The sequence below is a fragment of the Nuphar pumila genome, chromosome 1 (assembly GCF_984573655.1).
Source record: "Nuphar pumila chromosome 1, dmNupPumi1.hap1.1, whole genome shotgun sequence".
Taxonomy (NCBI): Eukaryota; Viridiplantae; Streptophyta; class Magnoliopsida; order Nymphaeales; family Nymphaeaceae; genus Nuphar; species Nuphar pumila.
In genome coordinates, this window is record NC_143249.1 from 104,490,849 (window position 1) to 104,513,308 (window position 22,460).

General features: G+C 38.0%; 1 non-coding gene across 1 annotated transcript; it reads left to right on the plus strand.

Moving 5' to 3' along the window:
- Nucleotides 1-1,932: 1,932 nt before the first annotated feature.
- LOC149849085 (small nucleolar RNA R71) lies at nt 1,933-2,035 on the plus strand. The gene has a single exon (XR_016426515.1). It is a non-coding gene; the product is annotated as a small nucleolar RNA R71 (small nucleolar RNA).
- The last annotated feature ends 20,425 nt before the right edge of the window (nt 2,036-22,460 follow it).

A 22,460-nucleotide genomic window follows, 5' to 3' on the forward strand; every position in this document is an offset into this window, starting at 1 on the left:
GACGACACTCTAGACACATCTACACTATCTACACAGCTATTCTTCTCTATATGGTACAAATCTAAAGAATCCTCAGTAATGTACAACTCGGGCTGCTCCTCCACTAACTCCTGTGCAATGTCTACATGAAAGCAGTCCATGTCTCCTGCTGGTCCCATTGCGGCATTGAAAATATTCAGCTTTACCTTCCTATTGCCGAATGAGAGATCCATGGCTCCGGTCCTACAGTTGATGCATGCATTGGCAGTCGCCAAGAATGGTCTGCCTAAAATAATCGGAGTCTGGTGCTGGCTGTCTACTCCTTCCATATCAAGGATAATGAAATCGACTGGAAAATAAAAGTCATCCACTTTAACTAGCACGTCCTCCAAGACACCTCTCGGTACCTTGACAGAACGATCTGCCAGTTGAAGTGTAATCGGAGTCGATCTCATCTCACCTAGCCCGAAAGAATCAAAGAAATATCCGGGCAGAATGTTCACGCTTGCTCCAAGATCGAGCAATGCGCGTTCTATCTGGATGTTCCCTATAGTACAAGCAATGATAGGGGCTCCAGGGTCCTTGAGCTTTGGTGGTGTCTGATGCTGAAGTACTGAACTCACCTGCTCAGTCAGATGGACCTTGTTAGGAACTCGCTCTCTGGATTTCCTCTTTTGCGTACATAGCTCCTTCAGGAATTTGGCATAAGCCGGCACCTGCTGAATAGCATCGAGCAAAGGTAGGTTGATCTGCACATGCTTGAAGATATCAAGCATGTCCTGGATCTTCGCACCTTGCTTCCCTCTATAACCAGGAGACTCTAATGCTTTGGGATAGGGTGGTGGGGGAATATACTCTGCTGGCTCCTCCTCTTTGCGAGAAGGCTCACTCCTATCCTTCTTCTTCTCTGAGGATAAAGATGATGAAGGTGATGATGGGGATGGGGATGATGATTGAGCCGACGTAGGTGAAACAATGGTCTCTGGCTCCTCTATCTTCTCTCTACTCTCTCGCTCTCTTCTCTCGACGTGATACTCACGTCCACTCCTCAAGGCCATAACTGATTTAGCCTGCTGCTATGTCTCAGTATGAAATAGGCCTCCAGTCATCTGGTCCTTACCCTTCGGGTTCATGACAGCCTGACTCGGCAATGTACCCTCGGGTCTCCTACTAATAGCCTCAGCTAACTGTCCCATTTGCGACTCTAACTTCGCAATGGACTGCGTATGCGAGCTCAAAATCTGGCTACACTTCTCGAAGGCATTCTGATTAGAGGTTTTCACCTCTTGGAATGCCTGGAGAAGTCTCTCCTCAAAAGATGTCTGCGGGGCAGACTCCTGCTGAATCGGGGAAGGAACTGAAGAAGAAGAAGACTGAGCATAGTTCGGTCTTTGAAATGGCTGAGTAAAAGATGGCTGCCGAACTGGCTGAGAGGAAGAAGGCATCTGTATAGAAGACTGTGGATTCTTCCATGAAAAATTGGGATGGTTACGCCAACCCGGATTATATGTCGATGAAAATGGGTTATTTGGCGGTCTGACGTAACCCTGAGCTGCCTGAACTTGTTCTTGAACAAATTCAGAGTACTGAGCTGCTGAAGGGCACTCAGTGATCTCGTGTGTCGGACTGGCACAAAGAGTACACACCTGCTGTGTAGTGGATGGTCCTGAGAGAAGCTGGTCCAGCTTCTGAGCAATCATGTCTACTTTGCACTGTAGTGCAGTAGATGGACCAATCTCAAGAACACCAGCTTTCTTCTGAATGCTGGGTGTGGCTCTATCAGAATGAGAGCTCGAAGCATGGTGGAGTGAATTCTCGGCCAATGTATCAAATAGCCTCCATGCTTCGTTCTCGCTCTTCAGCATGAATGTCCCACCGCATGAAGAGTCGATCATCTGACGATTCTTGTCAGACAATCCATCATAGAAACTCTGCACCAGTTGCTATTTCGGCACCTGATGATGGGGGCATTTCCTGAGGAGATCCTTCATTCTCTCCCAGGTCTCATGAAAGCGCTCACCATCTAGCTCTGAAAAGCTAGTGATGGCTCTACGATATTGGTTCGTGCGACCAATGGGAAAGTATTTCCGAAGAAACTCCTGTTGCAACTGATCCCAGGACTCTATTTCTACAGAATCTAGGGACTTTAGCCAATACTTGGCTTTGTCCTTCAATGAAAAAGGGAATAGAGTCAACCTCAACGCATCATCATCGAAATTCTGTATCTTAACAGTAGAACAGATTTCGAGGAATTCATCTAAGTGTCGGTAGGGATCCTCATGACTAAGGCCATAAAAGGATGGAAGCATTTGAATAATGCTGGCCTTAATCTCATAATGTGGCGCTCCTACATCGGGTCTCCGAATGCAAGATGCCTGAACATAGTCTGTGGGAATGAAGTATTCCCGCAGAGGGCGTGAAAGAACTGGGGGTGGAGGTGGAGGATCCATGTCAGCCATTGTTGCCGAACTTCGATGAGAATGTAAAATTCTCTCTGGGTTGTCAACAAATGGGTGTAATGGGGTTCCTAGACCTCGTCGACCCTGCATACACTGGTACTAAGACCAGATGTAAGCAAACGACCTAACTAAAAAAATTAACTAGCACAGATACTAAAATGTAAATAAGCAAATAACAGTAACTAAAAACAAACAAATATGCTATATAGCTATGTCAGAATTCTATACTAAATAATTAAATAACAAAGTAAACTATTCTAAAATGCTAAAACAAATAAATACAGGAAATCACAAACTATGTTTTTCTAAAACCCACCTGTCTAATCGCTCCTTGCAGAATGATAATTAAGTGAATCCTAAAAAGAACAATATGTGAATCCTATATTCACTTACTAATCCTACTAACTAAAAAGAAAACAACTAATTAACTAACTAAAACAAAATAATAATAAATTAAACTCTAAGAAATAAAGTAATTAATTCGCCGTTCCCCGGCAACGGCGCCAAAATTTGGTTGATATTTTGGAATGCTCTTTTTTAAAACACTTATTTTCAATAAAACTTTGGAAAATCGTCAACCAAAAATATAAAAACCGACTTTCCACAAAGTGGTAAGTACGGGTCGATCCTCAGGGAGCAGGAATTAATAACTACAATTCTAGAAAATTTAATTTATTAATATCAAATGGAAATCTACAATTATAAAGTGAATACAACTACAATTAAGCACTAAAAGAACACTAAACAAGCATTCAGTCTTCTGCTCCACACCAAGGGTATTTCTGTCTTTTCGCCACTTAGAGAATCTTCTCACTTGTATAATAACCCTGGAAACTAAATATGCTTTTCAACCTTTTGGAAGATCCGACGACCGGGGGGGTGAAGAAGAGCGGACCGTGGCTGGAGGTAGACGTCTTCTACAGTTCAAGGATGTTGTACTTCACCAAAAACGGCACCTATTGCAGCTGCTACACGTTGGAGATCCACCGATGATGGAATGTGATCCGATTCGCGATCGGAGGGTGTAGAAAGCCGGATGGAGGTAGGGCCGGCTCACCTTGGTGTTGTGTTGCGCACTCCCGCCCAAGGTTAATGGTCTCCACCTCTGCTACACCTGCAAAAGTACAGAAAAATGGTGAAAAGACAGCAAGGAATAAGAAAGAAAGGAAAAGAAACCAAAGAAAGCTTGAAAATATGCTTTAAAATCAAGCATAGGTCGATCTTCAATGGCCAACACTTGGGAAAGATGGAGAGGAAGGAGCTGCTGCTGTAGAGTCACTGTAGGGGCGTCCAAACACAGCCAAAGACGCCTAGGGCTTCTCTAAAAAGTATATTTATACTTTTTGGAATTTGCAAAAACAATGTTATAAAAAAAATATTTTCTAGGCGCCTCTTTTTGGGGGGTTTTCAGAAAAACTTTTTGAAATGGATCTGGATAGGCGTATGGGTTGGGTTTTGGACTTTTAAAGAGTTGATCCAAGGTCCAATTGACCTAATTGGGTCGGATATGGATCCGATCTACCTCGAAATCCGTGCCCAAACACTGAAATAGCCATAACTCTCTCATTTTAACTCCGATTTTTCTGAAATTCGAACCATAGCCCCTTACTATCAAAACACATCTAAACATGGGTTTAAAACCTTAAACTTGACAGAAAATGCATGAAAAACTTGTTTACATGATGTGCAATTCATGCATCATCAACGCCTTCATGTAATGTTCCAGAGAACCGACTACTGCAGCATTATGACTGCCCCGGGTACAATGATTTTGGCTAATCCAATCATGCGAAAAGGATTTTGGAGTATCTCAGAAATCCAGTTTAAGGTGATAGCAGCAATAGCACTAGACTTGCCTCCAAGAGATGTTCCTAAATTCTAGTTATCTTTGATAATAGCCTTGGAGAAAATACAAAGAAGATGTCTATCAGGAATTAGTGATATGTTTGCATCACATCAACTTCTGCTGATCACTCTGCTTGTTGTGACAGCATGGCAAAAGACAATATAAGCATTTAATTTACTCTAATCTCACATGTATACACCATCTTACTGCTTAAGTGTGTTGTCCACCACTTCAGTTTACACAGCACCCACCAGTATTTTGCTGTATTTTTCCTGCAACAATACTACCAATCATCCACAGCCGTACATACTGTTGTGTATTCTATGCATTTCGCAACATCCCTCACTTGCATCTCCATTTACATTCCACCCATCCCAAGTAATACCATGAGCTGCAGTTGTGACTAACATTCACTTTTTCAGTAAATTTCTGTACATAATGCACAGTCCACCATCCATTTCATTAATCTAGAGTCGTGTATATGCCTATGGTATTGCTTATATATATATATATATATATATATATATATATATATATATATATATATATATATATATATATATATATATATATATATATATATATATAGGCATATATATATAGGCATATATGTATATACATACATATACATATATACATGTATATATATATATGTATATATGCACATTGCCTCTCATATATGCATTCTTTTCTATTTTAGGCCTGTCTATCTAGCTATCAGTATCCTTAGATTCAATGTGAATATTTTGCCATTTTCATTTTCCCCCCACTTCATACTAACCAAGTGTTTTGCAGAGAATATGTGGAGAATTTCATCTCTTGGAAGTTGTATTTTCAATCTTAAGTGTTGTAATAAGTTAGATCTTAAATGAGAATTTACGTTTCCTGTTTTAGATTAGAATGAATGAGCATTGTAAATATCATGAATTACTTGTTCTTCATGCATTTTTCCTTTATTTCTCAAATTCTCACAATGGTGAAACATGAATGGCACGTGCACCATTTCGTAAGAGGTAAATTAATTCTAAGTTGATGATTTACATCAACGACCATAGTCGGGATGTAAACAAGACTTAGTATTTTTATCTTTTATAAAATAACTGATGTTGCATGAAATGCACATCATGTAAACAAGTTTTTCATGCATTTTGTATCAAGTTTAAGGTTTTAAACCCATGTTTAGATGTGTTTTGATAGTAAGGGGCTATGGTTCGAATTTCAGAAAAATCAGAGTTAAAATGAGAGAGTTATGGCTATTTCAGTGTTTGGGCACGAATTTCGAGGTGGATCGGATCCATATCCGACCCAATTAGGTTAATTGGACCTTGGATCAACTCTTTAAAAGTCCAAAACCCAACCCACACGCCTATCCAGATCCATTTCAAAAAGTTTTTCTGAAAACCCCCCAAAAAGAGGCGCCTAGAAAATATTTTTTTTATAACATTGTTTTTGCAAATTCCAAAAAGTATAAATATACTTTATAGAGAAGCCCTAGGCGTCTTTGGCTGTGTTTGGACGCCCCCTACAGTGACTCTATAGCAGCAGCTCCTTCCTCTCCATCTTCCCCACGTGTTGGCCATTGAAGACCGATCTATGCTTGATTATCAAGCATATTATCAAGCTTTCTTTGGTTTCTTTTCATTTCTTTCTTATTTCTTGCTGTCTTTTCACCATTTTTCTGTACTTTTGCAGGTGTAGCAGAGGTGGAGACCACTAACCTTGGGCGGGAGTGCGCAACACACCACCAAGGTGAGCCGGCCCTACCTCCATCCGGCTTTCTACACCCTCCAATCGCGAATCGGCTCACACTCCATCGTCGGTGGATCTCCAACGTGTAGCAGCTGCAATAGGTGCCGTTTTTTGGTGAAGTACAGCATCCTTGAACTGTAGAGGACGTCCATCTCCAGCCACGGTCCGCTCTTCTTCATCCCCCCGGTCGTCGGATCTTCCAAAAGGTAGGTCTTCTTCTTTCTTCTCTTCTAGATAAAACCGATTTGTGTGTGTGGATTTTGTGTTGTTATTTTCTGTATGTTTCTTAGTTTTCTTTTTGTTTCAACCTTAGAGTAGCATTCGTGCATAGACCAGCACGTTAGATTAGGTTTATGTGTTTGGTTGATTCGTTAGAATCGAGTTTTTATTGCTTTTTCATCCTTTTTATAAAAATCGGCTAGATCTTCATCTAGCCGATTCTTCAAGTTTGTCATAAGTGTTCTTGGTGTTCTTTTACAGAAAATCCAATAAAGAAAGTGTTTATTTTGATTCATCTTAGTCGGTTTTGTGTGTGGGTTGCATTTGATTTTAATTGAAAATAAAAATTCAAAAATCGGCTAGACTTATTCTAGCCGATTCTTGATTTTTACAAAAATATTTTTCTGTTTTGATATTTTTGTTTTGTCCAGCATGTGTCTTGTATTGTGTTGCTGAAAATCTCATTAGGAAATTTCATTTTAGTTTATTCTAAGTCGTGGGTTGTGTTTGTGTTTCGTTTTGATTTTATATTTTTTTTTTTTTTGAAAAAGAAAAAATCGGCTAGAGATATTCTAGCCGATCTTTATATCTTGGTTAAATGTTTGTGTTGATGTGGATACACCGTGGAGTTTGCTGTGTTTTTGTATGTTAACAGTAGTACAAATTGGTGTTCGTCATTTCATTGTTTTAGGATTGGTTTAATTAATTGTATTAATCATTTTTCGTTTTTGTGTTTTGAGTCTATAGTAGAAAATTACAAAAATCAAGTTTTTGCTTTCTTTCATATTTTTAATTCCAGCATAGTGCTGTTCTTGTTAGCTTTTGTGTAATTAGGAGTCATTTGAATTATTTTCTAAGTTAGTTTTATCAAAATAGTGATTATTTCGTTTATTGTTTTTTTGCTAGTTTACAAATTTTATTTTTTTTATTTTCGTGTGGTTCTTCTTCTTCTCCTAGGTGGGGCGACAGCCATTAGAGCTCTCCTTGAGCTCTTGGTCGATTTTTAGAAAGTCTTAATGGTCATTAGTTGAGTTAGGAAGGTGTCTAGGTTCAATGTATTAGGTCTTTCTTTTCTAGCCGTTTTTAGAGGTTAATTAAGTAGGTTTTGAGAATTAGGTTAGCATTAAACTCTTAGGAAATCGTTTTCCTCTTTAATTCCTTTTATTCCTTAGGTAGATTTACTACTTTTTAGAAAGTGTAGCCATTTTTAGAGTTGACGATTTTTGAGAGGAGAAGCAATTAATGCATTGAAATGTGGAAAGTTTTTGGAAAAAGATAAGTTTCAAAAATCGTGTGGACTATTTGAAGAAAGATTTAATTCTTGAGTGCCTATTAATAGGGAGTTACAAATTGAGATTTGAAAAGCCAATTTGAAAATCAATTAAATTTCCAAAGTAGGTGTATGAATTCAAGAAAGAAGTAATTGCCCTAAATTCTTGGTTGGAAAGCTAAAATCGTGTGATTATCTAGGTTGGACGATTTGGCTTGTCAAAAAGGAATTAATTGCAATTAAAGGCTTTCCCTCACCTTGGTTTTGGAAATAGCATTACTCCTTGTTTTCCAAGGGGATTTAAAAGCTCTTTAAGGTTGTAACTCCCCATTAAAAAGGACGATTTTTGGACTTCTCCATTTCCAAAATTATCTTTGATTTTTTATTGGGTGCCTATCCTTCTAATCGACCCCAGTCAACCTAGTCCAAGACCTAGACCTAACCCAAACCGAGCCTAGGTCGAACCAAACCTAGTTCAACCCACTTGAGCCTAGTCAAGTCAACCTTAGTTTTAGTCAACCGAGTTTACCTTATCCTATTCGAACCTAGTTGATCAAGTCAAACCCGAAACCAAACCTAGCCGAGCCCAAACCTAAACCTAGTCGAGTCAACCCCTAGCCCCTTCGAGTCTAGTCAAACCCTAAGTTGGGTCCAACTTAGTTGAGCCTAAGTCAACTCGAACCTAGTTGACTAAGTCAAACTTAAACCGAGTTCAACCTAGTCTTAATAAGCCTAAGTCCAAGACCTAGACCTAGCCCTAGTCAAGACTAAGTCAAACCCTAACCTAGTCTAAGTCAAAGTTAAGACCAACCCGAGGTCGAGTCAACCTTAACCAAACCCAACCCAACCTTAGCTAAGGTCAAACCGAGTCCACCTAAGTCAACCGAACCTAGTTGACTAAGGCAACTCAAAACCGAACCCAATTAGTGAGTCAACCGTAGCTCGAGCCTATCTCTTTCAACCTAGTCAAAATCGAGCCTACTTAATCCCACCCGAGTGCATCCAAACCCAATCCGAACCTACTCAAGCCAAAATCGATCATAGTCGAGTCAACCGAGTGAACCCTAACCTTAACCTTCGTTCTTTAGTGAAGTAAGTTCATTTAGTATTATTTCTTTTGATTTCTATACTAATTAATTTATTTATCTAATTTAGTTTTAGTGTAGAAGTGTGTATACGTATAGCGTATTTGTTTAGTATGTGTGAAATGTGTTTTGTTGTGGTTTGAAGGATAGTTAGATATTAGTTAACTTAGTAGTTAGATTGTATTTTATTATTTAGCATAGTTGCATTTCCATTGTTAGTTAACGTAGTTCTAGTCATAAATTGCTTGTCGTGTTTTGTTCGTCGTGCATTTAGTGTATTCATAATTATCATCTGCATATACACTGCTATACAGTGTCATTTAGATTGCATTAGTTGTAGATTGCATTTGATAGTGTTTACATAGGTTCATAAAGTGAATATTGCACTAAAATAAAAACCAGATTTTTGCCCTGTTGCAATAGCATTATTTTCTGTGTAAAAACTCTGTGTGTTCCAAATTGTTTTCTTCTATTCACTTTATTGACGTGTTATTTAACTTCATACCAAATTTCAGCTCATTCGGAGTTGATTTGGTCTGATTTTTAAGCATTTTGCGAAAACCGCTTTTTCTGGATTTTAAATTACAGGACTGGCGATATCCTGATTTTTCCCAGATTTGAAACGCTTATATCTGGAGTTCCAGATACTGTTTTTCAATTCTGTAAAAACTGTTGTTTTGTTCAATCTGTCAGTTGCAGAACAGAATAAATTTCGGGAAAATCGGACCTCGTTTTCCCTATCAAACAGTGGTTTTCCGATAACCTGTCAGAATGCTATTTTACACTAGTTAGGGGCAGTTTCGTAATTTTCTTAGTTTCGGCATTTTAGATTTGTTTTCAGTAGTTTCTGCATTTTAGGAGTTGCATCATCATCATACAGCATTAGTAGAGTTAAATTGGTTAATTTTAGAATTAATTTAGTATTTTATTTAATTTTTGCTTGATAACTAGCATTTGTTTTGCTATTTTCGTAAAATTAGAAATAGTTCTCGTTATTGTTTTAATTGTTAGAATAGAAAACTAACTTTGTATTTTTCTGCATGTTTAGGTTGAAAAGCATATTTAGTGTCCAGGGGTATTGTCCAAGTGAGAAGATTCTCTAAGTGGCGAAAAGACGGAAATACCCTTGGCGTGGAGCAGAAGACCGATTGCTTGTTTACTTTTCTTTTAGTGTTTAATTGTAGTTGTATTACTTTGTAATTGTAGGTTGACATTTGTCATTAATAAATTGAATTTTATAGAAATATTGTGTTTAATTCCTGTTCCCTGTGGATTCGACCCGTACTTACCACTTTGTGGAAAGTCGGTTTTTATATTTTTGGTTGACGATTTTCCAAAGTTTATTGAAAATAATCGTTTTAAAAAGATCATTTCAAAATATCAACCAATAACATTGGACCCACACTGGATCCTCTTAAAAAATAATCATATTTTTAAATATTTCCTTCTTTTATCAGAGTTTAACTAAAAATTGGCTCAAAATATATACCAATGGCCATAGTCAGGGTATATTAAGAGTTAATTTCATTTTAAACTCTATAAAAGCACCAAAATATTTTTTATTCTTCACCTGAATTTAAATATAGATTATTATATAATACATTCAATGACCATAGTCAGGGATGTATTATATCTTCAATCTTGTTTTAATTCATTTAAAGAATGGAATTGCTTTTTAAAATCCAATTTCAAGATTCTTTAAATTCATTCATCATTTAGGATAGAACAACATCATATTTTCAAAATTCCTTTTTCAAAACTCCAAGTGATGTAAATATCTTCTTCAATCAATCTTCAATCATTGTATAATCCAATTCATCTTTTCATTTTCAATTCTATTTCATTTTCAATCTCAAAATCCAATTTAACTTTGAGATTTAAAATTCATTTTATATTCAAAAATTCCAATTCAAATCAGATTTCAAAGTTCAATTTGACTTTGAAATTCCAAATTCAATTTATATTCAAAACTCCAATCAAATTCAAAGTTCAATTCAACTTTGAGATTCTTTTCATTTTCTAAATTCCAAATTCAAAGTTCCAAATTCAGGTCCAAATTGACTTTTGAAATTCATTTTTATATTCAAGATTCAAATTCTAAATTTCATTTTTTTAGAAGTTCTTGATTCATCTTCTGAATTTAACAACTCCAAATCCATTTTAGGATCCAGGATTCAACATTCATATTGGATCTCAGACTTCAGATCCAATTCCACTTTAGGATTCAGAATCCAATTTCACTTTAGATCTCAGGCTTCAGATCCACCATCCATTCAGGATCCAGAACCCAATTCTATTTTGGATCTTAGACTACAAATCTAAATCCATGTTAGGATCCAGAATTCAATTCTACTTTGGATCTCAGACTTCAGATCCAAATCCATGTTAGAATCCAGAACCCAGTTCCACTTTTAGATCTCAGACTTCAGATCCAAAATCCATCTTAAGATCCAGAATTCAATTTCATTTCCAAATTCTAGATTTCAAATCCAATTCCCTCTACAGATCACATCTCAATTTCTTAAATTCATCTCTATTTTTAAAACATCATTTGGATTTCTCAGATCCATTCTAAATTTCAAACTTCAAAATCTAAGTTCAATTCCATTTCAAGTATTCATTTAAAGTCCAAGTTCAACTTTAAAGTCCATTTCTGACTTTGAAGCCTCATCATCTGCAAATCATTCTCTTTCCCAAAAATCAAGATTTATTCTTCCAACTCTGATTTACTTCAAAGACTTAGAACTTCTCTGATCTATCTCAAGTTCTAAGTTAGATTCAATCATTTCTTCACTCCCTTATCAAGTTCATCTCCGAATACTTGGAAATTTTTAAAACATCTTTTCAAAAAGAGCATACATCCTTGCATTGCACAAGCATGATTCTTTGTGTATGTTAGACTTAGAATAAATTCTTAGATGATATTTAGGCAAAGCAAAAGGCATAGATTTGATCCTTGGTTCGATTACCCCTGGTAAAGGCGCCAGGAATGGTCAAACCTCGTACCGACGAGCGAATCCCGTCTCTCCATTTTTTCCCGCAATATATTTCAAAACGGAGGCGAGTAATTTTCTAAATATTTTCAAATTAAGGTCAAGTGAAACCCCGCAAAAGAGTTCCTCTTCTCTCTTCGTTTCTTTTCTCTTCTCTCTTTTATTCTTCTCCCTTCAAAAAGGAGGAAAATAAAGGTTGGAAAGGAAAAGTGAAGGAAGAGAGAGAAACCACAAGAGAGGAAAAATTTTGCGATGATCACAGACACGTATTTTACTTTGGACCTGATAGAGTCCACAATGGCCTCAGTCACTCATGGGTTTTGGGGTCGTGGTTATCCTTAAGATCTAAGGATTGAACCCAACTACTGCAAGTAGAGGATGCATCCGAATATGGGCCTAGTAGGGTTCTCCTAGTTGAAACACACTGCCCTACTATGGATAGGGTCAATAGGCCTTTGCGGTATCTAAAATACATAGAATAATCAACCCTCAGAACGTCGAGTTGATGCCCGGACAATTGCTTCGCCCACGTACCAAGGGTGGAAGAGGTTAATTATCGAAACAATGCATTAGCTTAGGTTCAGCGATGCTTGAATGTATAAGTGGATGACGTTGTTGAGTCAGTCCTGCATAACCTTTGTGAAGGTGTCATGTTCGGTATACGACTGGACCGACTGGGCAAAGACCCGTGTTATATCCACACGACTAAGCGAAGCTCAACGAGCTGTCCTTAGATGCGTGGGATACAAATGTGCCAAGTATGAAGACTTGAGCTAGACATCCCTTTGAGACCCAAAAGAGGTCATGGCTAAGTCTTGGAGACTTAAGCGGTTATCCAAATCACAGCCCTGAAAAGGCTTGCTCTATGTCATGAAGACTTGAGCGGATGTTCAACTCATAGCTCTGCGGAGGCTCTTGCAATATACGCTAAGTCTTGGAGGCTTAAGCGTCGTTATTACGAACTGCGACCCTGAGTGGTCATCGTATGTGCTTGAGTTGAATGGATGCATGATTGCTTGCTTACCAGACCATTAGTGGTTCTGACCCCGTTTAATGGGGATTTCAAGTGTTGTACCTGCGTGGCGATATGCGGAGCAAGGCAGCATCAAGTTCAAGGGTTTCTCTAGACAGAGTTGTACTGTTTCCTTTTATTGAACCTATGCTGCTTTTCCAAGCCGTGATGTTGTAAGAAACATATGGTTTTCGATAAAATGGAACACCTTGGTGGTCAATGAGTTGCTTGGCCACATACCTGCAACGTGCCCGGAGTTTTCTAAAACTAACGACTCATTATCGTCTGATTCCGCTGCTAAAAGCTTTTGTAAGTTTCGCTTCAAAGAAAAAAAAAAGAAATTCATGAAAATTTTTAAATTAGCTTTTTTTTGGAAATCTGGGGCGTTACACATTGGGTCAAGAATTCGAGTTCTCAAACTTGATTCTCACTTATTCTTTTATTTTGAAAAACCGGGTCCCGACTCGGATTTTTGCGTTTGTATATATTCTTATTTTTCGGGTTCCGACTCGAACTTCCTTTTGGATCCAATGCTCGTGTTGGAACCAATTGCTACGTCGAGAATTCGAGTTCTCAAACTCGATTCTCATTCATTCTTCTATTTTAAAAAAAAAAAAACGGGTTCCGACTCGAATTTTTTCCTTTTGTATATTCTTATTTCTGAAGCTCCGGGTCCCGACTCGGACTTCCTTTTGGATCCAATGCTCGTGTTGGAATCAATTGTTGCGTCGAGGATTCGGGTTCTCAAACTTGAGTCTCATTTCATTTCTTTTATTTTGAAAAGCCGGGTTCCGACTCAGATTTTTGCTTTTTGTACATTCTTATCTTTGGGTTCTCGAGTCCCGACTCGAATTTCCCCTGTTGATCCAGTGCTCGTATTGGACTAAAATTTTCCTTAATTTCCCCTTCAGAATAAGGGATAACCCTGAAATACCGACAATCATTCTCACTTAATTCTCAAGTATCTTCGAATGTCGGTCTCTTTCTCAACTCCCCGTTGAAAAACCCAGTGCTCGTACTGGTGCATTTTGAAAACCCAGTGCTCGTGCTGGTATACATTTCAAAACTCAGTGCTCGTGCTTGTGTGCATTTTCAAAAACCCAGTGCTCGTACTGATACATTTTTTAAATCCAGTGTTCATGCTGGTACATCTAGTGCTCGTGCTAGTGTTTGGCTGACTGATCAAGTTAGCTCTCCAGGTTCAGTCTTTGTACTAACCGATCATCAACAATTCAAGTTCTAAACTCTCAAATTCAACCTTCGGGTTATCATTTTTTTCAAAAAATCAATCTTTTTCTCTTGCGAAGGACCCTCTTCGGGGAGAGTTCGAGGGAGCTCGTTCCTTTCGCATGCAACCATCTTTCGTTCGCAAGAACCCTCTTCCCGGGGAGAGTTTGAAGGGACTCGTTTTCTTCACGAACGGTTTGCAAAACAACAACCAGCTTTACACAAAAGGACCCTTTTCCCAGGGACAGCTTCGACGAAAGCTCATTTTTTTTGTGGCCCCCATTTTTTTCATCTTTGGCCCACCCCTTCACAGAGGACCCCCTTCTAGGGAGAGTGTGATGGACTCGTTACTCTGTGATACTTTCTCAACTTTGTTTTTTTCGGCCGCCTTTCCATAAGAGAAGCCTAGAAATAGGGAATTTTGACAAAAACTTAATCTCTCTTCGAAAGATCTGTTTTGCAAACACCTCCTCTTTGGGGAAGAGAGGAGTATTTCCAACTTCCCATTCAGGTAAGGGCTAAGCCTGAGTCTCTCTTTTTGGGGAAAAAGAGAGGAGAATTTTGTCATGGATGTGTCAATTGAGTGTCAAGCAATTACTTTCATCAAAGATTTCAAGAATATTTTGCCAATTTGCTATCAAAAGTCATTGTTAATCTCAAAGCTTTCATCGCATAAAGAATTACCTCAAACTAGCTTTAGTATTCATTTCAAAAGGACCAAACTTTTGCGAAGAAAGAAGAAAATTCAAGCTTTTTTGTTGGTCAACCAAGAGGATGAAGGAAAATCTTCGATATGACCAGGCAAAGGAAAATTTCAATGATGATGAAAAGCCATAAGTAAATTGATATTGATCATAGCTATGGCGCATTCTTAAAGATCGTTCTTTTGGTAGTAAGACAGTGGAAATATCCTGGGCAGTAAAAGAGAACTTACCCAATCCATATATCCTCAGTCCTTCAAGGCTGCAATCAAATATTCGCAAAAGGGATCTCTCAATTGTCGTCAAGATGAAGACAAATTATGCGAGCTAAATCTCCGAGGCCAAAGAAGATTTGGATCATCTCCGAGATAAAGGAGTTTGTGAAGGATCCTTCCAGTGAAAGTTCAGATCATCGTTGAGATGAAGGCGAGTGCGATGAACCTATCGACAAACCCTAAAAGATATTTGATTTCTGCTATCATCTAAAGACCTTTTTAGAACCGATGTCATCAAGTCTAAAGAAAAAAAAAAAAAAAGATCGGAACATCTCCAAGATGAAGGAGTTTGTGACGTACCCTTCCCCGAAAAAGAGAGAAAAGTCAGGACATCTCCAAAATGAAGGATGATGTAAAAAGCCCAAAAAAGCTCCATGACTCAAAAGAGTGCAAAAAGATCATCATGGGAAATGCCCAGGATATCAAACTACCCGAAATTGTCAGGAATCATCTTTACCTGTGTGAAATTCTTTTATCAATGTCTTTCCACTCAATTGCTTTTATGAAGCTGAGAATGTTTTCTCTCTTTTCATATCCAGAAAATTGATATCTTCCTTAAAGAAGCTCAACTTCAACAAAATTGAATTTGATTCTTGATTTTACAGAGTTAGCCCAATTGGAGCTAATACTTTAGGTAGAAAGAGGTGATATTTTCACGTATAAGCACAATTCAATCATTTTTTAATCAACTACAATTTTGGCATCTTATTGGCAATATTTTATCGTTATCCCGACATGAATAAGAGCTTGACGTTCGTTTTTGACATATCCTGACGTCATCCCTCCTTAGGACTAGAAAGTACTTTCCTTCCGTCTGATCTGAGCGCCCTCAGATTCACACACTTCCCTGCGTTCCCCACTGTCCCGCCGTAGACTGTTCCCGCTCAGGATAAGGGTTAAACCTGAACTTTTTGCAAAAAGTTTGTTATTGTCAAAAGCTATTTTTCAGTCTCAGCAATGAGGCACCCAAGAACAACCCATTTTCAAGTTTTAGGGACCCCCATTTTCATCCTTTTGCAAAACCCCTCTTGAACTTATTGTGCAAAGTCTAGAGGTCCCATCACGGTTTCCTCGCTCCTCGAGGATTCTGTATCCATTAAGGTTAAGGATTAAACCTGTTGCCTCAATCCTCGAGGTATCACCCAAACCTTCTGCGAGAGGTCGTATGTTTTTAGAAAGCTGATTTAGTCTCAGCAATGAGATGCCCCAGATCATCCCCTTTCCAAGCTTTAGGGAATTCCGAAGGTCCCATCACGGTCTCTTCACCCGAGGATTCCGTATGGTCGCCCTTTCAGGTTAAGGGATAAGACTGAGCCTCGCTCTGCGAGGTATCTTCCATTCAGGTTAGGGTTAAACCTGAATCCCGTTCGACTAGATATCCTTTCTAGTCCTACCACGGTTTCTTCATTTGAGGAATTCGTGTGATTCCCCCGAATCAGGTCAAGGGTTAAACCTTAATCTCGCTTTGGTGATACATTTTGTTGTCCCATCACGGTTTCCTCACTCGAGGATTCTGTATGGTCGTCCCCTTCAGGTTAAGGGTTAAGCCTGAATCTAAATCCACGAGATATTTTCCTTTTTCAGGTTTAAGTTAAACCTGAGCCTCGTTGCGACAAGGTAATCCTTTCAGTCCCATCATGGTTTTCTCCACAAAGGAATCCATGCTCTGTACATCCATCTAGGAAAGGATCATACTTGAGTTTCATCTCACAAGACATTTCCCTCAAAAATGTCCCATTAAGGTCCACTCATATTCCTTTCCCCATTCCAAATTTTCTTGATATATCTTCGTCCCATCCAGGATAAGGGCTAAACCTGAGTCATTTCAAAGTTGATCTTGTCTCACCCACGAGACTTGATCAAAACTCTTACCTTTTATCATTTCGGGATCTTCTCCCAAAAGTCCCATCACGATTTCCTCATTTCTATTATTCAGTCACACCATTGTCGAGGATGTCGTCCCCCCAGAACCATTCAGGATAAGGTCTTAAGCCTGAAAAGCCACATTCAAAATAATTCTTCCACACCCAGCTCAGGTCTGCTGACTGAGGCATTTTTTCAAAATTTGGAGTGTTTCTTTGCCACTAAGCTCGGCTTTCAACCGGCTTAGTAGCAAAGAGGGGCATCTGTGAACACCCCAAATTTTTCAAAATGTTGTAAATATTTTCTTTTTTTGCCCTTGACCCGATTTTCTGAGTGATTAAGTCAATTTTAAATCTAAATACCAGTTTGTTTCTTAAAGTTTTATTGAAATTAAATCTATTTTATATATCTGACTCAACTTCGGATCCGGATCCAGATAAAAGATCCAAATCTGAGCTTCGTTGTCCAATGTTTAAAATCAAATTCTCGAAATTTCCAAAATAACTTTTTGAAAAGCTCAAACAGTTCGTCCGGTATCCATTTGGATCCATCAAATTGTATTTCTCAATTCGAGGTTTAAAACTCGAATATTTTCTCAAAACCTGGGTCCAAACCCATTTTCTAAAGAAATTTTCCCCAAAATAGCCTTGAAAACCTTCTTTTGTAAATCTTTCCCAAAAATATAAAAAAAACTAGTTTAAATCCTCGTTTTCTCGTAAATTCTAAGGTCTCATTCCAAAAATACCAAAAAAAAAATAGAAAATGCAAAAAATATATATATATATATATATATATATATGTCTAAACCGGTTTTTTGAAAACCTCTTTTTGAAAATATCCTTTTAAAGAAAAACCTTTTTTAGAAAAATCTGGTAAAGGAGCCTTCTTTTTAAATTTGCGTTAAAAGTCTGAAGGGCCCCGTAAAAAAACATCTTTTAGGGTTTTCTCGCAAGGGGTCGGATGCGAAACATTTTTTTTTCCTTCTTCTGCTCCACCTTCTTCCTGAATCGCCCTCCAAACCCTCCATGGCCAACCCCATGTGCGTTCCTCCTTCCACCGAACCCTCCAGAACCCCCCCCATGTGCGAAGTTTCCTCCCTGAACCCTTCATCACCAACGGCCTTCCCTCATCCTCCACCGTTGATCACCCTCCAATCAATGGCTCCACCCTCAGCCATTGATCCCAAATCGTCTGCCTTCTCGACGTTTCCTCCCTCTCTACATAAGCTAAGCAAGGGGAAAGGGGAGGGGCATCGGTGGTTCGCATGTTCCTCACGCGTCTTTCTTTCAATTATCGCCCATCAAGCTCAAGCATCAATTAATTGCCATCCAGCAGGACCTTCGTCGATCCTCATTCTCCCTATTCCTGGTGCTTCCCTTTGGATCGATCAAGGCCCCTTCACCATCCGCCGTGATAATCAAAGTTCTTCCCTCTAATCGGGCGAAGAAGGTCAATACGTCCAGCAAAACAAGCAAGCTAGAAGGCCGGTCTCTCCTCCATCCTTCGGAGTCTCTGTAAATCCGAGTTCCTACCAAGCGAAGTTCTCTCTGGTTTTCCCCCACTTAAGTGAAAGAAGCCGATCACCTTCAAACAAGCTACGGTAAGTATTCTTTCTCATTTTTTTTTTTTTTCCTTGCTTCAATCCCCATTAGCGCACCCCTTGTAAATCTGATTTGCAAATAGCAATGTCAGTTTACACAGTGCAACATCAAGGGAATATATATATTCCAACATATTTTCCTTTTACCTTTTACGAATTTCTCGGTTCACCTATGGTCCTGTGATAACATGTAATTTCCCTGCAATACGACCGAGGTCATCATCATCGATTCATTTTTTTTTTACTTGTTTAGTTTGATTTCACTCCAGCTTCCGTCTTATTTTCCGTCTACAGGTATTCTTATCTGCATTTTGATCTTGATTTTACCTTCCGAATGATACTGGGTTCCTTGTTTCCCTTTGGTATACTGTTTTGCATATAACCAACATCGTTTTTTTTTCTCTTCCTTTCTATTTTATCCTTCTTCTTCTTTTTTCTTTTCTTTTCTTTTTTTCTTTCTCTCTTCTCGCTGGTTTTAGTTAAGACATCATCACAAGCCCTTGTTTCATGAATTTCGATATAAGCAGGTGTTTATGCTTTACCCTAGCATAAACACAGGCTCTAAGCTTCATCACGATACATGCTTACGCTTTTTGCTGTAGCATAAGAATGCATTTCCACTCTCTCTAAACCTCATTCCTGCATGTGCTTAGGCTCGAAGATAATATAAATCCGTGCTCCCCTTCTGTAAACTTCATGTTCATTTTCGATGTCAACATAAATACATGCTCTTCTCTTCCTAATTGCCATCACAATGTATGTAGTCACTGGTATTTATTTTGCAGTGCACACGGACAATACTTCGTTTCTTCATTTTATTTAGACTTGTTATGGATTATGTATCACTGTTATCGGTAGACTCGGGATTCCCTGATCTCTCAGCCCAGCACAACAGTAACAAAGGTATGTAATCTGCTTAGTTTTCTTGATTAATGTTCTAAATGCAACTCTATAATCTCTACAGTTTGCCCCATTGAGGGCCGATGTTAGATCAAATCACGGCTGGAGCTGCAGTGGTCCCAAGCCCTTGATATTAAGGAGAGCCCATTTGAAATCATCGCCATAGTTCTGTAGTATTTGGAGTCCTGATTGGGGTTAAATTTCCCATCGTCTGTTGTGCACGTCCTTTCTCCTGGGGGTTATTGCATCGGTAACAAGATTGTTTATGGGCTAATGTTGCGTGGAGATGAATGAAATAAAATAAATTTTAGTACACCATCTGATGTTATCCTGTCCACTAGATTTCCCCTGCTGCGTGTGAGAAAGAGAGGGAAAAGGGGAGAGACACCCTCTCTTTTGAGTTCAAGTCTCCCTTGGATCGATCGAAGGAGCTCATCATCAATAACCAGAGAAAGCATTACCTCCATCAATCGCGTGAGCTCATTCCAACAAAAGACATTAAGGAATCAAGTCTGTGTTCCTTTGGTCCATCCCTGCTGATCAGGTAAGGTGCCGTCCACCCACCCGATCTGTTCTTTACATTAGAAAAGCCAATATGAATCATCTAATTCTTTTTAAGTAGTTTGTTCAATTGCTGAGATTATGAAGATTTGTTTATCAGCCTATTTCTTCATCGCATCTTCTGTCTATTTCTCAGGTTAATTTCATCGGATCATTTTATTTTGCTTGATTATCTTCTTCCATTTCATTTTTTTTTATTACTATTGCTTATTTTGGTAGAATCGACTGTTTCATAGATCATTTAGAATCATTTGGTCTGATTAACACTTTGTATGTGACCTGCATAATCCCATTTCCCCTATGCTCATTACAATCTCTTAACAATATTCTGTTTTTATTATAAAACCTGTTTTAGTCCATGATGGACTTGTCTCTCAGTCGTTAGTAAAAAAAGTTTTTTTTCTGTGGAGGAACTGGAATTAGATCTGGGTTTGTGGTGAAATATCTCATTTGAATTACCATCTAAGCATTGGACGTGATTGCACCGGGCTCTGTGCACCAGCCACTTGATGGTTTTATATCGCCAGATCCAAGGCCATAAATGTGTTTATCATTTGATGATAAGTAAAAAAAAAAAAAAGTACAGGATGGATATATTGGAAAGTTCAAGTATCTCTCCCATCTCTGTTAGGATTTTACATAGTGAAAGTAGCTCAGGATACGCTGTTGTGTTACTCGGTCCGTAGATGCAAAGGGGCACCCCTTTGACTTGTCAATACAAACTTTGAATTTTTGTGAAAGCGCCATGAAGCGTGATACAAGATAAATCTATGGCACAGTGAATGATCATTTTTTAGAAAATCGGTTTCTGATACAAGGCAAGTCTGCGACACAGTGAATGATTATTTTGCAGAAAATTGATTTCTGATACAAGGCAAGTCTGTGACACAGTGAATGATTATTTTACAGAAAATCGATTTACTGATTAATCCTTTGGTGCTGAGTGTCATTTTTGGACTCCCCGTTTGTGCAATGGACCTGTAATGCAGTCTCTCTCTCTCTCTTTTTTTTTTCTTTCTTTTTCATCTCTTTTGAATGCTAGCATTCCTGTTTAGGAACAGTTTATTTTTTCTCATGCAAATCTCTGTTTTACTGTAAGATTTTACCTCATTTATTATGATTCACCATGAATATATTGCTGCTATGAATCAGATTCTACTGCTGCACATACCTACTCCATTTACACTTATTGCCTATCATCTACTATTGCCATACCTCCATAAACACATAGCCATCCTACAACCCACTGTGTACAGCCACCATACTTGTAGCTATTACAAATACCTCCAACACTTCCATCTTTTGACCCATTGCATCCCATAACCATTTGCCCAACCCATCTACTTTATTGTATATTCTTAACTGATTATCTGTCTATACACCATTCAGCCTATTAAGTACATAAGCATCATTGACTGTTTAGTCCATGTCATAACTCCTGGAGCACACTAGTCCATGGCACATTATAGTGGGATAGGAATTATACTAGTTAGTTAAATTACTTGCAGTAGTTACCTATAATTACCTTAAGTTCAATACTTGTGCATCCACTAAATATATGTCTGCAGCTACACCTCTATTATCACATCTGATATTGATTTTCCACAACATTTGCATATAGTATTATGTAGGCTGTTGCACTTTCATGTCAGCTACCATCTTTTGCATTTTGCGATGGCAGGCATTGGCTACCTACCTCACCATCATTCTCAGCTTTTCCTTCATTTAGCCTATCCATTACAACTTGCCACCCTTTGCTGCTGTTTGTTGTATTCATCCATTACCCTTAGCATCCCAACATATACCATAACATATGTTTTCTCACTGGTTTGGTGCATCATATACCAATGTTAAAAATCTACTCCCTCATAGACATTTTAGGGGTCACCATAGACATTTTAGTTTTGATAGAATTTATGGAGTGTGGTGCTAACCCTTTTTGCAGGAAAATCAGGGAAACTTCATATCGCCTTCCTAAGATTAGGACTTTGATATTTCAACTCCAATTTCAGGATTGTAATAACTAGAAGATAATGAGAAACTTTATATTTCTGCACTAGATTAGAATGAATGAGCATGTAAATGACATTTGTTCATTATTTTCCCTTATTTTGAAAATTCACAAATGGAAACACAAATGACACGTGCCCCATTCTAATAGGAGGTGATTAACCCTAAGTTGATGATTTGCATCAATGGCCATAGTCAGGATGTGAACAAAACTTAGGATTTTCATCTTTTATGGAGTAACACTGGATCCTCTTCAAAAATCATCATATTTTCAAATATTTTCTTCTTTTATTAGAGTTTAATTTAAAATTAACTCGAAATATATATCAATAGCCATAGTCAGGATATATTGAGAGTTAATTTCATTTTAAAATTCTATAAAAGCACCAAAAATGTATTTTATTCTTCACTTGAATTTAAATGTGGTTATTATATAATATATTCAATGACCATAGTCAGGGATATATTATATCTTCAACCTCATTCTTAATTCATTTAAAGAATGGAATAGCTTTTCAAAATCCAATTTCAAAATTATTCAAATTCATTCATCATTTAGGATAGAATTGCATCATATCTTCAAAAATTCCCTTTTCAAAAACCCAAGTGATTGTCTTTTCTTCAATTTTCCTTTCAAATTCATCAATTCTATCCTATTTTTAAAAGTCCAAATTTTGACTTTGAAATCAAATTCGAAATTCAAATTCAATT